General features: G+C 40.8%; 1 protein-coding gene across 6 annotated transcripts in view; it reads right to left on the bottom strand.

The window, feature by feature from the left end:
* Nucleotides 1–6814, bottom strand: part of JAK2 (Janus kinase 2) — an 87829-nt gene extending 81015 nt beyond the window's left edge. For 5 of the 6 annotated variants that reach the window (XR_012052966.1, XR_012052967.1, XM_030257484.4 and 2 more), the window contains exons 1-2: nt 6675–6814; nt 6058–6118 (exon numbers count right to left, since the gene is read on the bottom strand). The gene's annotated coding sequence lies outside the window, so the exon portion shown is untranslated. Of the gene's footprint in view, nt 1–6057; nt 6119–6284; nt 6421–6674 lie in introns of those variants that run through there. The other variant, XM_030257483.4, reaches the window with a different exon arrangement.
* Between the last annotated feature and the right edge of the window lie 5884 nt (nt 6815–12698).

The following is a 12698-nucleotide window of genomic DNA, read 5'->3' as shown; positions in this document are numbered from 1 at the left end:
TATCCTTCTAAAAAGTCTGACTAAAAAATATTTTTTCACCACCCTGCATAGTCATAACAACTGCACAACCACATAACAAACTACAAGAAGAGACATAATGTATTATCAACCTACTCAAAAATTTTCACATCAGGTTCAAGAGTTCAAAGAAACTGTATGTTAAAACTCATCAAATCACCATAAAAATTGACACATACTATAATTTTTTTCAAAAAAACAAACTAAAAACATTTTTGCATTCTAAAGTGAATTTAAAGTTTTGCTTTGTGGGTTCACCAGCAGAATTATTAGTAAGTGTCATGATTTAGGAATGGCATTCCCAATTTGGTACTCCCATTAAAAAGAAATCCTGGCTGCTCTCTCCATGTCCCCACTACGGTGAAAAAAACAAAAGGCGGAGATTACAGGTTGATGTAGGAACATTTACTCAAAACAGCAATGAGATAAGAAAATGGACAGCAACAGTATAAATAACACAGGTGTACAAAAGAGGGTGATTTACATGAAAAACACTCCCCAAAGGCCCCAGGTTCCCTCTTTCCACCATACTTCTTCTTGACCTGATGCCACACTCTTCTTTCCAAAAGTGACATCACCCTACTTCAACAGGTTGAAGCGCATGGTGTAGAATAACAACCTAGATACAGCCACATGGGTCCAGGCTCCACCCCTGCACAGCTAATGCAGAAAACCCTGTCTTGGCTGAAACCAGGTTTTAAGATAGCAATCTCAGCAAGTGGCAGAGCTCTTTGAAAAGAAACCTGGAAAAAATACCAAAGACCAAGAAAATTATGGTATGGCTTAAGGGCGCTACAATCTAAAGATATCCTTCTAAGCACTGCTAATACATGTGCACCAGCTTGGGAAGCAAAGGCCAAAGTGAAACTTTCAATGTCCTGAGTTCAGGTACACCTTTGTGTGCTACAATCACACGTGCAACTATATGATAAACATAGCTTCAAATTAACTTGTTTCTGGGTGATACTGGTGTAATCTCATTAAACCTCAGCCAAATAAACCCCCTGGTTTATTTAATCTCTGCTTTGATGTAGACCTATTTCGTCACACTGCTTTTAGGTCTGCCAATGCGTAACAATGAAAAGTGAAGATTCCAGTTCATTTTCACATCCACTTTGCATAGCGCCTGTATGTTTTACTAAGTTTTGCACTCCTGCTATCATAAACTTAAGTCTAACATGCTTAACCCCAGCTTCTGCAAGTATGCTTATGAAACACTTGCTGAAATTCAGTACATGTCCATCCTCCTTGCAGCGTCCAAAACATGTTTTAAGTGGGCTAGTCGCCAATAAGAGAAGATACGTAGGAACAGAATGCCCTAATGTTAGCCAACTACCTTGAAATCACCTTTAACTGAAGAAGCCAGGTTAGGAGAAAATTAGCCAGAAGTACATTTTCACAAGCTCTCTGACAGAGAGCATAGTTACAAAGGTTTATAAAGACCCAGGTATGCAGCAATTAAAAGATAACTGTGCACCTATTTACACAGTCATGAGTAGTTCCAAAGTCTGTCTTTTGGGAGCCAGCTGTTGGATTAACACAAGTTTTACTGGCCACAGTTGAGGATATAGGTCTTGTGCAATCCAGTGCCCTCCAATTCCACTGGGAACCCAACATTTCTTTTGTAGCTCAGTCCATCTCTGGGGTTATCCAGGATGCGATTACACAATATTTTCTCTGACACTGCAAGCCAGTTTAAGAAGTTATCCTGTCCATTGCCTTTCCTTCATGCCACTTGTTCCAAATGAGACAAAAAAACCAATTTTAACTTGGGTCACTTGTAATACAGTTTACATCACAGCCCTACAAAAAACTGTGGTGTTTACACAATCGAGGGAACAAATTCCAGTGTTTGTGAGAGGCTAAGAAAAGAAAATTATTGAGACCAACGACAGGTTAAGAGAACAGCTAATACACATTGTAAAACTACAACTCTACCTTATTCTTAGATCTTTGTGACTTCATGGTTTATAATTCTATCTCTATGGTTTCTAAACCCCTCTTTCATTAGGAATTAATGTTTGTTTTCCAATTGCCTTTGTCCTCAAATGGTCTTTCATTAGTCTCCCAGTCAAATTTTACCTAATATCCAACTCAAACACCACCTGCAACCATACCTCCATATCTGAATCCATGGAAGGAATCCCATAACTTTATATTGAAATTGAAGGGCCTCCCAGTCCAAATGCACTTGAATAACTGAGGCCTCTAAACACTGTTTGATAATTACAGGTACCAAATAAACTGTATGTTTATGTATCAACACTGGATATTTAGAAGGCAAAGGTTTCTTACTTTAGAAATATCTGACAGTACTAGAAACCCAAGCCGTAGCCAATATTATGACATATTGAATAGGGATGAACATTTTTGTCACAACTATGAAATCCTTGTAGTCAAACAAGACTAACAGATATCAGAGACAGAAAATACTCATTTAAAGCATAGTAGACCTCCACAGTAACACCACTCCTCTAAGATAATATCGACCCACCAAAAATCCCTCAAAATTCTTGCATTGTTTCTGGTGAACAGGATGATAGACACTGTGCAAAAGAAGTCTAAAAAACTGACTTGATAGTTACTCTCACTAAATACTACAAAAATAAATCCTTGAGACCAATGAAGTCACATAAAGAAGCATTTTAAAAGTTTTAATTATACATGCTAATAACTTTAATCACAATACTTTGAACATGCATAATAAATCCATTTACTTAAAAGATCTGTAAAAGACTTTGTTCAGTCCTGAAATCTACTGCAGTTGCTCATAAGCAGCATGATAAAGGTAATACCAGCTAAATCAGCTCAGCTGAACTGTCAATAAAAAACCTTACACCACAAACAACACAGATTAAGAACAGGGGTAAACATCAGACAAGATCCCATATGGGGCTGCACATAGAGCAAGAAATACCACACCATACATACTTATGCAAGCATATAAACACTTTCAAAGTCCTAGCCTAAAAACAACTTTGGTGGTAACCAGCTTACTTGATAACCTGAGACTTGAGCAGGATCAAAACTGAGAGCTAGCCAAGCAAAAAAAACACAGATGTCAGATAACATCTGATGTCAATAAACATAAAATAATAAACCCCTGAAAGAATAACTTGCAGTTATTCCCATGTGACATTAAATTTTAAGGCAAATGTATGCAAATAAACAAAACAACCACTCACAGGATATGCAGCTCAGCAGAATCTCTGCTTAATACAGGCACAAATGAGACAAGAAAAAGTGTTCAGATGAAAAGAGCAAAGGTATTGAAAACATTCTCAATTCACCTGAAATATTGTCTTTTGTGACATCGCAAAAAACACAGAATCAGTTCATTGATTTGTATGAGCTATGAACAGATACTAAAGACTCTAGGAAAAAAGAAAATACACACATACACCCCCCCCTTCCCCCCCACCTCTGCAAAAAAAACACCACACAAAACCAGAAGAAAACCAAGACAACAGAAAATCTAAGCAGCAAGAGCAAACGTCTCCCTTCCTAATAAAAGGAAATGTACAACCATGATTAAAAAGCAATCTACTAACAACAAAAGGAACCATGTAATGCTATTGTGGAAGTCATTATCAAAGACAGATGCAAAGACAACTCAACTCAGAAAGGGACAATGTTTTTTATTGATTTTAGGTGCCTGCACCAGATTGGACAGGTTTTTTTCGACAAATCAGATTTAAAAATTCAGCTTTTGACTGTGTAAAACAGTAACTACATAACCAAAATTAGATGAACAATTGCCTTCTAGGCAAGTCATTCTACATAACACATGGGGGTTATCATTGTCCACGTGAACCAGACCTCTCTGCATCCAGTACTGCACAACTCAAAGAGACTGACATTTGAGTGAGGCATCACCCTTTTTCTTTGAGCGTCTTACAAGTTGCAACTGACAGTGACAACCTACCTTACCCTTGTACCTTGCAGCTGTCACTGTACTGACAAGCACAACCAATTTAAGTGAGACATACAATTTACTCTCTAGATGAACACAGTATGCAGCAGAAAGCATCTATTTGTGTGCAGCAAATAAAACTGGGTTACTGTTCCTTCAGCAGAACTACTAAAAAGAAGCTTCTTAGTATATTTACATTTTTGTACGGTTTTTCACATCTGCATGAAGACAGATATATCTTACAGAATAATTTTAAAATCTCATATTCAGAAATTGAAGAAAGCTCCTCACTGACATTTTGGTAAAGAAATTGTAAATGAAACAAGTTGAAGAAATACAAACGTAAGCATGAGCTCAAATGTTGACTCAGATCATGCTAGCATTACTCATATTAGTCATCTTACTGGACTCATGCTGAGAACCCCATGGGACATATGAATACATAAAGAGCCCACCAAAATCAGTGCACAGCCAGGGTCAGAGGCTTTGAAACAGCAGCTCTATTAAGTCAAATGAAAAAATATAACTGTGTACTTGCCTAATGACAGTGATAACACTTGCATGCAAGCCTAGGTATAAAGTAGCACAGGGGTGTTACAAGAAAAATGCGAGCTTGTAAGGAGCACTAGGATAGCATAGGAGCACTAGGATAGCATAATTTGGGTTGAAAGGCACCACAGGAGGTCATCTAGTTCAACCTCCTACATAAAGTTCCAGTTACTTTTCTAAAAAACCACCAGATTTTGGTTGCCTTCTTCCAGTTGTTGTTTTTTTTTTTTTAAGAACACTATTTTTCAGAACAAATACTTGTTTTATTATTCTGTTAACTGCTTTTTAATTGCAAGTTTTGTAACTTTTGATACTCTTCTATTCATAATGAACACCATTTAATTACTGTCTGTGTTTAATAATACTAAATTTCTGAATTTTGTTTATTTCCCTTTTAAGGATCTTTCAGATGAGATCTCAGATTATTTCTTGTAACTGCAAACATTGTCACTTTGCTTTCCATTTACATAAGGTCATACTGTAAAAATGCCCCAAAGCTGAAATAAAAAGAGACCAATGGCAGAGCAACAACCTCATTCAGCAATTGCTTTTCTTCTAACTTCAGAAAGAGGATGCCACTGCTAGTACAACACGGCAGTAACATTCACTTTAAATCTATTCTGTAGTCATGCATAACATTACCTCCACATAGTTTGGAAATGGTTATTCTACAGAGATTTCAAATTTTATTAGCCTAATCATCACTTTGAACAGCTACAAGTAAAAAGCAGTAGCAACCTCCTTTCGTTTTCCATTCTGCAGCTCCAGCCAGTCTGATTCAACCAACAAGGATATTGGACCATTTTCTGCATTCCATGTACTTTTTGCTCATTACAACTTCCCTTCCCAGCAGCAAATACTCCTTCCCCCTGCTGCTGTCATTGGTGCTTACAAGAAATGAAAATCTGTAAATAGGTCAAATTTAGGCTTCTCTGGAAAGTCCACCACAACTTAAAATCCCTGCTATTTCATACAGTAATATTGAATTTGTTTAACTGAAGAGTCTAGATTTACACTATGTAAGTCACTCTGGATGCATTCTCATCAAGCAGAACACAGTAGTGGCTACTGTATTCCTACTGAATCCTCAAATTACTGCCACAAACCCTAGAAAGGGAAGAAAAATGAGCATGCCAAAAGAACATCACTACAGTATTAGCACCATACCAGTTATGAAGAAGACAGATGCAGGGAAGAAAAAGAAAGTAAATCAATATAACTGATCCAAAATACCTTTAAGTGTGCACAGAATCTCTATAGTCTTCTGTCAATACTGGTTTTCCATAAAACAAAAACTTAAGAAATACTTCTCTCTCGCCCAGTTACATACATATTGCATTTAACTAGCACTAGAACAAATGCAGTAGATAATAAATTAGTAAACTTTACAGAGCTAAGATGTCAGAAGCACTGATCATGAAGCAAATAATCTCAAGTGCAAAGTTATACTCAAAACTAACAGCCATGGCAAGCTTCCCAGTTAAGTTTACTTCTGTCCAGCAACCAAAAGGAATACAGTCAACAATTCTCAGCATAAAACTATTTATGAATAACCAAGGAAGATGTTATTTTCTCACCTGTCGCTGACTGCAGAAGTGAGAAATTTGAAGACAATGCCACGATCAGGTTCTAATAAGACTTCCGTCGCAAAAAGAAAAAAGAAAAAAAAATCTAAGAAAGTTTTATCTGAAATTCTTCTCTTAAAAGAAAAATTACCTTCTGAAAAATAATCAAATCCATTAATTCACAACCCACACCTAACGGAACACTTCCCCACGCAGAAGAAAATTCAATAGGGACTTACAGAGAAAAACCACAAATGTGGTTTTTCGTAACTGTTTGCCCTCCTTCTGCGAAGAGATTTTTTTTTTTAACGCCACAAATAAGTATTCGCGAGGAAGTTCTCCCGCAACGCACAGCAGCTCCGCCGAAGAGGCGCGGTGGCCACACTTGAGCTTCCCCGCCGCCCAGGTCGGCCCGGCCCGCCCCCCGGAGCCGTGTTTACGGCAGGAGGAAGCCAGCGCGGTGCCCGCTCACAGCGCCCGGCGGGCAGGTCCGAGCGCCCGCCCGCCCGCCCGCCCGGCCCCCGCCGGGCTGAGCCCGCCCGCGGGACGGGGCGCGGGACGCGGCGGTGCAGCCGCCACCCGGCCACCCCCGGGCCCGCCAGCGGGCGGGCGCTGCCGGCCCAACTCACCGCGGCGGCGGCGGCGGCTGTGCAGAGCGGCGCACAGGCAGCGTCCCGCCCGCTCCCTCCCCATGCACGGCGGCGCCGGCCGGGGACGCGGCGGCAGCTCCGCGCCGACCCGCGCTCCTGCCGCTGCCTCCGGCTGGGCGGCCCCGCCGCCGCTCACGTCATCGCGCGGCTGCGGGCGGGGCGGGCCCGCCGCGCTGCCCCGGCGGGGCGCGGCCGCTCCGCGCGGGGCACGCCTGCCGGGCGGGGCAGGGCGGGGCGCGGGGTCCCGGCCCTCGGCGGCCCTCGGCGGCCCTGGGTCCGCGGGGACACCGTGCGGCCGCAGGGCGGGCGTCGCGCAGCTCTGCTGTGGAGGCGGCAGCCCCCTCGTCACAGAGTCACAGCACTCTCTGAGTTGGAAAGGGCAAAGGACATACATGGATCACCGCGTCCAGCTCTTAGCCCTACACAGCGCCATCCCCAAGAGTCACCTCTGTGCTCGCGATCGAAACTCATCTGGAGCTCTGTCAGTTTCCGCTGGGGAGGGCACCGGGGCTTGTCGGTGTGAGAAGCAGAACCGCTGCCGAGCAGGGAGTAGCTGCTCTTTGCCCACGCTGCTGCTCGACAGCCCGTGTGGGCAGCGACGGCTTCTCGTCTGTGTCTGTAGGAGCCCGCCCAGCTAAAGCTGCACCGCGGTGAGGCGAAGGGCTTGGGACCAGTGAGCGTCAGGGACAGATCTGGCCTTGTTCAGCCACGGTAAACAAGCAGTGCGTCTTTGTTGCGGTCTGGCTGCACAGTAGTGAGCCTAAGTAAAAACGTACAGTTGTTTTTTAAGCAAACTGTGTGTTTGTGCTAGTTCTAAATCCCAATTCTTGGGATTTATTGCACAGTTCTGACTTCCGAAATGCACGCTTTTCTGTCACTTCCTGTGTGATGAGTTTGTTCCTTGTTTTCTTGTCCATGTCAAGTAAATACGCTTCACCTGGAGGCTCAAGAACAGAGTTGTCCATTAGACAAAGAAAAACACAAGTTGGGACAGGTAGGAATTAAAAAGCTGTGTAAAAGTTTGATGGATTATGAGTCTCAGACTGCTGATAGACTCACGCCCATTACATTCTTTGCTTTCAAAGCAGGCTCTTATGTGTCAGCTAGAAATCTGGCACTGTCAAAATGTAATTCTTTAAGGACAACCTTACTTTGTCATGTCACTGTCATTTCTCTGATGTGATGCATGATTTTTTGCTCTGTACAGAAGAGTATCTGCTATAACATCATCTCACAGGTCTCATGTCCTTTAAGATCATCTCACAAAATCTAAGCCATTTCAGAACTAGAAATTATATCAGTGGGTACATTGCTTTGCTTTTATTGAATGTGCAGTGTAAAGAATACCTGGTCATTTTGAAATAAAGTCAATTTCAGCATGTTTTCTTTTATAATATCTAGTCCTTCATCTCAAAGAGTTTCTGTAGTATTACATCCTCTAATAATTTGCTCTTCATGTTTAATGTCTTTTCTTAGTTTGCAGTTTGGAAAACTCACACAAACATGCTGCAGTGACACTGGAAACTTCTTCCAAGCAGAGAAAAGAAAGAAATTACAAAATAAAAATATTCTGATGCCTCTGAAACATAATTACCTAATATGCCACTGATATCCAGACCACTCAAAAGATGAGGAGAGTAGTGTACTACATTGCTTGTGCTCACTGCATGGCATAAGCCTCTGTTCATCAAGATTTCTGTGGACAGACCCGTTCAAATGTGAAGAATTTGACTGAAGTAGATGACAAATTCTTATATTGTTAAGTTTCAGTAGTTTGTCAGGGTCAGGTGTAATTGAATCTGCAAAATTTCTCAGCCTCTGGAGTAATAAAGTACATCATCACTTGCTTAGATTTTGAAAGTCCAACCTGTGTTAGTAGTCCAAACTTTACAGTTTATCTAAGGATACCTGGCATTCTTGTTTGTCTTCTATTATAATTAAACATGTTTTAGTATAATGTAGCAACAAACAGAATTAGCCTATGAAATATCCTTTTTCACTGGTTTGTTCAGCATTGTTCATTACTTTCATCAGAGTTCTTTCTCCTATATCAATTTTCAACAAATCCTTTAAAAGGCATCTGCACTCAAAAACTGTGAACATCTCAGGTTTGCATCTAACCGCCATTTAAGCACTCACTTTCCCTTTTTCTTTGCTAGATGATCATACAGTGTCCATACATTTGCATGTTAATATGCTTGGACACCAGTGTCAACCTGTCGCAGGGAGTTGAAGTACCGTTTATGTCCGTTCACACACCCTATTTTCCATCTTCACACTCTCTGAATACCCTCATGTGTAGGGTGTAGTGACACAGGCACAACCACAGAATCCAAAAACATGGATGCTAAACAATAAACTTAGTAAGTATATCCCCAAATAATGGACAAAAATACCACTAATTATACAAAAAAATTATATCTTCAGGTGATGTAGCAACCTCAAATTTAGTTTGCTTCTCAAAGCAAGTTACAAACTTGCCATCTGTGTAAGAGACTTAGTTTTACTTTCTTGATTACTTCTGTGTTCCAAATTCTGAGATTAGTGTGCTGGCCGGAATATAGACTTTGTTTCATTTTTATGTTCAAAATGTTGAAAATTACATAAATAATTCTGTAGTATTTCCTTCAAAAATTCTTATAGTTGTTCTTTGATTTATCATTTTCAGCTGAAATTAAAATCAAAGTATATTGTCTGTTCAGAAGTAGGGAATTATTTGCAAAACCTTTGCAAATTACAACACTAAGGAGTTACTTAGTCAAATCTATGCATGTATTTCACTTTTCTTTCTACTTTTGTAGTAGGATGTAAAATTCATGCTGTTTAGTAAGTACATTTGTCATAATGTTTTTTCTCCTTTTCTTTGTATAGTAGGCCCTGCCTTGGACAAAAACATATTTGGTTAAAAAGCTCCTTATGCCATCTATTCCTTTGAATAGATGGCATAAGGAGCAGCCTTAAAGGAAATGTTTTAATTTTTTATAGTCATTCTCTGAAATCTATTTCCTGAAGTTGTATGGGTGATTGCCTCCTTCCTGGAGGAGAATGGAAGAGAAAACACCTGTAAATACAAGTTTGTGTATGACTTGGCTTGCAAAAGGACACATTTCTAATTCATCCCCTTTGGGGAAATATAACTTAGGAAAAGAAGCCACCTCTTGGCTTTCAGGGCCTCAACAGGAAGGGCAAGATTGTCCTGTTCCAGACATCCATTTGATACTGTTCCTCTGAGAGAGAGTAGAAAGTACCTAAAATACCTTTTGTAATGCATTTCTGCAAGGACGGCTTTTGAAGCATATACTTAAGAATGCAAAAGGTACTTCTCCAGACACTAAATTGTACCCTCGTTGCTGCTCCTGCGGGAAGATGCACTTCTTTGTCAGTTCCTTCTCCAAAAGCCCACTGTGTTTTTAATCATATAGAAAATGCTGCATCACACAACAATCCCATAGGAAAACAATTTTAAAACCCAAACATAGAAAAAGCCCTACAAGAACAGGCATTAATTCAATTGCTGAGCAAGTAAAAAGCACTCAGAAACTACAGTGACTAATGAAGAACAGTGACTTCTATAAACCAGAGGAATGGAATCAGGTAATGCCCCCTGTGCATCCAAAACTGCCCTGTTTCCTTTCCCAGAAGTTTCCAGGAGCTGGATAAGCTTTCATTTGCCAACAGCTCTCTGGGATTGCCTCCAAACAATACAAGGAGAAGACAGAGAAGCCTGCTTTGTAGCCCACAGTGATCAGGAATGGTGCCCTGCCTGACAGATTGTATGAGGGATGGGTGTGTAAGATGTCCAGTAGCATTAAATCTTGGATGATAAAGGATTGCATAGCAGTATTGTTGTGTTTCTTAACCAATATTGGTAGCATATGCACAAGTCAACCACATGTAGTACATGAGATTTTCATCTACACCTTTCAAAACCAGTTTTGTTTTTCAATAGTTTCTGATATGTTTTCTGCAAATAAAGATTACATTATTTGTTTATTTGCTGTTTAGTGAAGCTAATTGCCTCATTTGAGTTGTAAGGCTTGCACTGATCTCTATACTGCTTGGGGCTCTACTAAATGTTGCAATCCTTTGAACACTGTCATCCATGTGGCTCAGCACCAGTTGGTGTGGATCTGATATGGAAATGGAGTAAATTCATTTCTTGCCAAATTAGCTGAGTCACAACAGAGCAGCAGCATGGGATTTCCTTTTAAGGAACATGTGCCTTTCTCTTATTAGAGGATAAAACCTAGCATGCAGCCAACAATTTGGTAGCTGGAAAATGCAGGCAGGCAAGTAAGCGCAAGCAATTGGTTTAACTGTAGAACTTCAAAATAAATTTTTAAAATGCAGTCCAGTGATGGGAAATAGCTTGGTATAAATGGTATTACAGGTAACCACAAATTTATTATCACTCTATGACTTTTTTGCTTAGTAAACATTTAGGTATTCTAGAACCACACAGTGAGGAAAAGGATCAGTAAGTCTGAATTTCTACTCAAAATCTGCTAACAGAATTAAATAAAATTAATAAAACTGCAGCCTGAGGCTAAAGGAGAACCTTCAAGTACTGAAGACTCAGCTTGTAGTGTCTGTTAGTGACTCTGCTGTCAAAGTCCTAGTGATTGCTATACAAATGCTTCAGGAGTCCATCAGTATGTCAGGACTCCATCAAGTAACTGTTTCCTAATAAATTTTTGCTTGCATGCGTTCTGTTTTGCTTTGTTTTCCCTTTCATCTTTAAAGCAGGGTATCTAAATACCTAAATATCTAACTGGTATCTAAATACAATAACATGTGAATTTGTCTTGGGTTTGCATGGCCAGATTTTGGGAGTGGGAGAGCTACTGGCTTCTATTGGAATGCACTGGAAGATTCCTCCATGTCTGGTAGAGCCAGTGTCAGACGTCTTCAAGATGGGCATGCTGCTGTCCAAGGCTGGGACAATCAGAAATGATGGTAATGCCTTCTGATAACATATTTAAGAAGTAAAAAAAAAAGTTACTGGGCAGATGTTACTGTGCCAGAGAAGAGCAGAGTGAGAGTATGTAAGAGAAATAGTTCTGCAGAGAGCAAGGTCAGTGAAGAAGGGGAGGACAAGGCAGACACTGCAGCTGGGACTCCCCTAAAGCCCATGGTACAGCCCATGGTGTGGCAGCTGTGCTTCTGCAGCCACAGGGGATCACATGGATGCAAAGATCCACCTGCAGCCTGTGAAGGAGACCCACACCAGAGCAGGTGGATGCCTGAAAGAAGTTGTGCTGGAGCAGGACCTGGCAGGGACCTGCAGACCCAGAGAGAGAGGAGCTTACACTGGAACAGGTTTCCTGGTAGGATTTGTGACCCTGTGAGATCTCATGCTGGAGCAGGCTGTGCCTGATGGGTTGCACCTGTGGAAGAGTGCAATCTTCCTGTGAGATGAGCTCACACTGGAGAAATTAATAGAGAACTGTCTCCTGTGGGAGGCACCTCACACTGGAGCATGGGAAAGGTTTCTCTCCCTGAGCACTGGGAGAAAAAATTCCTGATGAACTGATCATAACCCCCATTCTTCTTCTGCCTGCATCATTGCAGGAGGAAGTAGAGCTAGGAAGGAAGAGAAGTGGGGGAAAGTGTTTTTAAGATTTTCTTTACTTCTTGTTATCCTGATCTGATTTTCTTGGTCCTAAATTCAGCTAATGACCAAATTCAGTCTGTTTTGCCTGAAATGGTAATTGGTTTGCTAGCCGCATTGACTTTATCTCAAATCATGAGCCTTTCACTATATTTTCTCTCCCATGTCTAGTTGAGAGGGAGAGTTTTAGAGTAGCTTTGTTGGATACCTCGTATCCAGCCAGGATCAACCCTCCACTGAATTCAAAAGGTTTTCAGTTCTACTGTTACATGAATTGCATTCATATTCATAATAAAGATAAATTAAAGTGCCTTCCCAGGTCTACCTATCAATAGGAAAATAACTTTTGACAAAGAAATTGTCTTTGAAAACCCCAGGGGAATAGGGAAGTC

Source organism: Taeniopygia guttata, chromosome Z (assembly GCF_048771995.1).
Source record: "Taeniopygia guttata chromosome Z, bTaeGut7.mat, whole genome shotgun sequence".
Classification (NCBI taxonomy): Eukaryota; Metazoa; Chordata; class Aves; order Passeriformes; family Estrildidae; genus Taeniopygia; species Taeniopygia guttata.
Note: the sequence above shows the minus strand (reverse complement) of the source record. Positions and strands in the feature narration are given on the sequence as shown.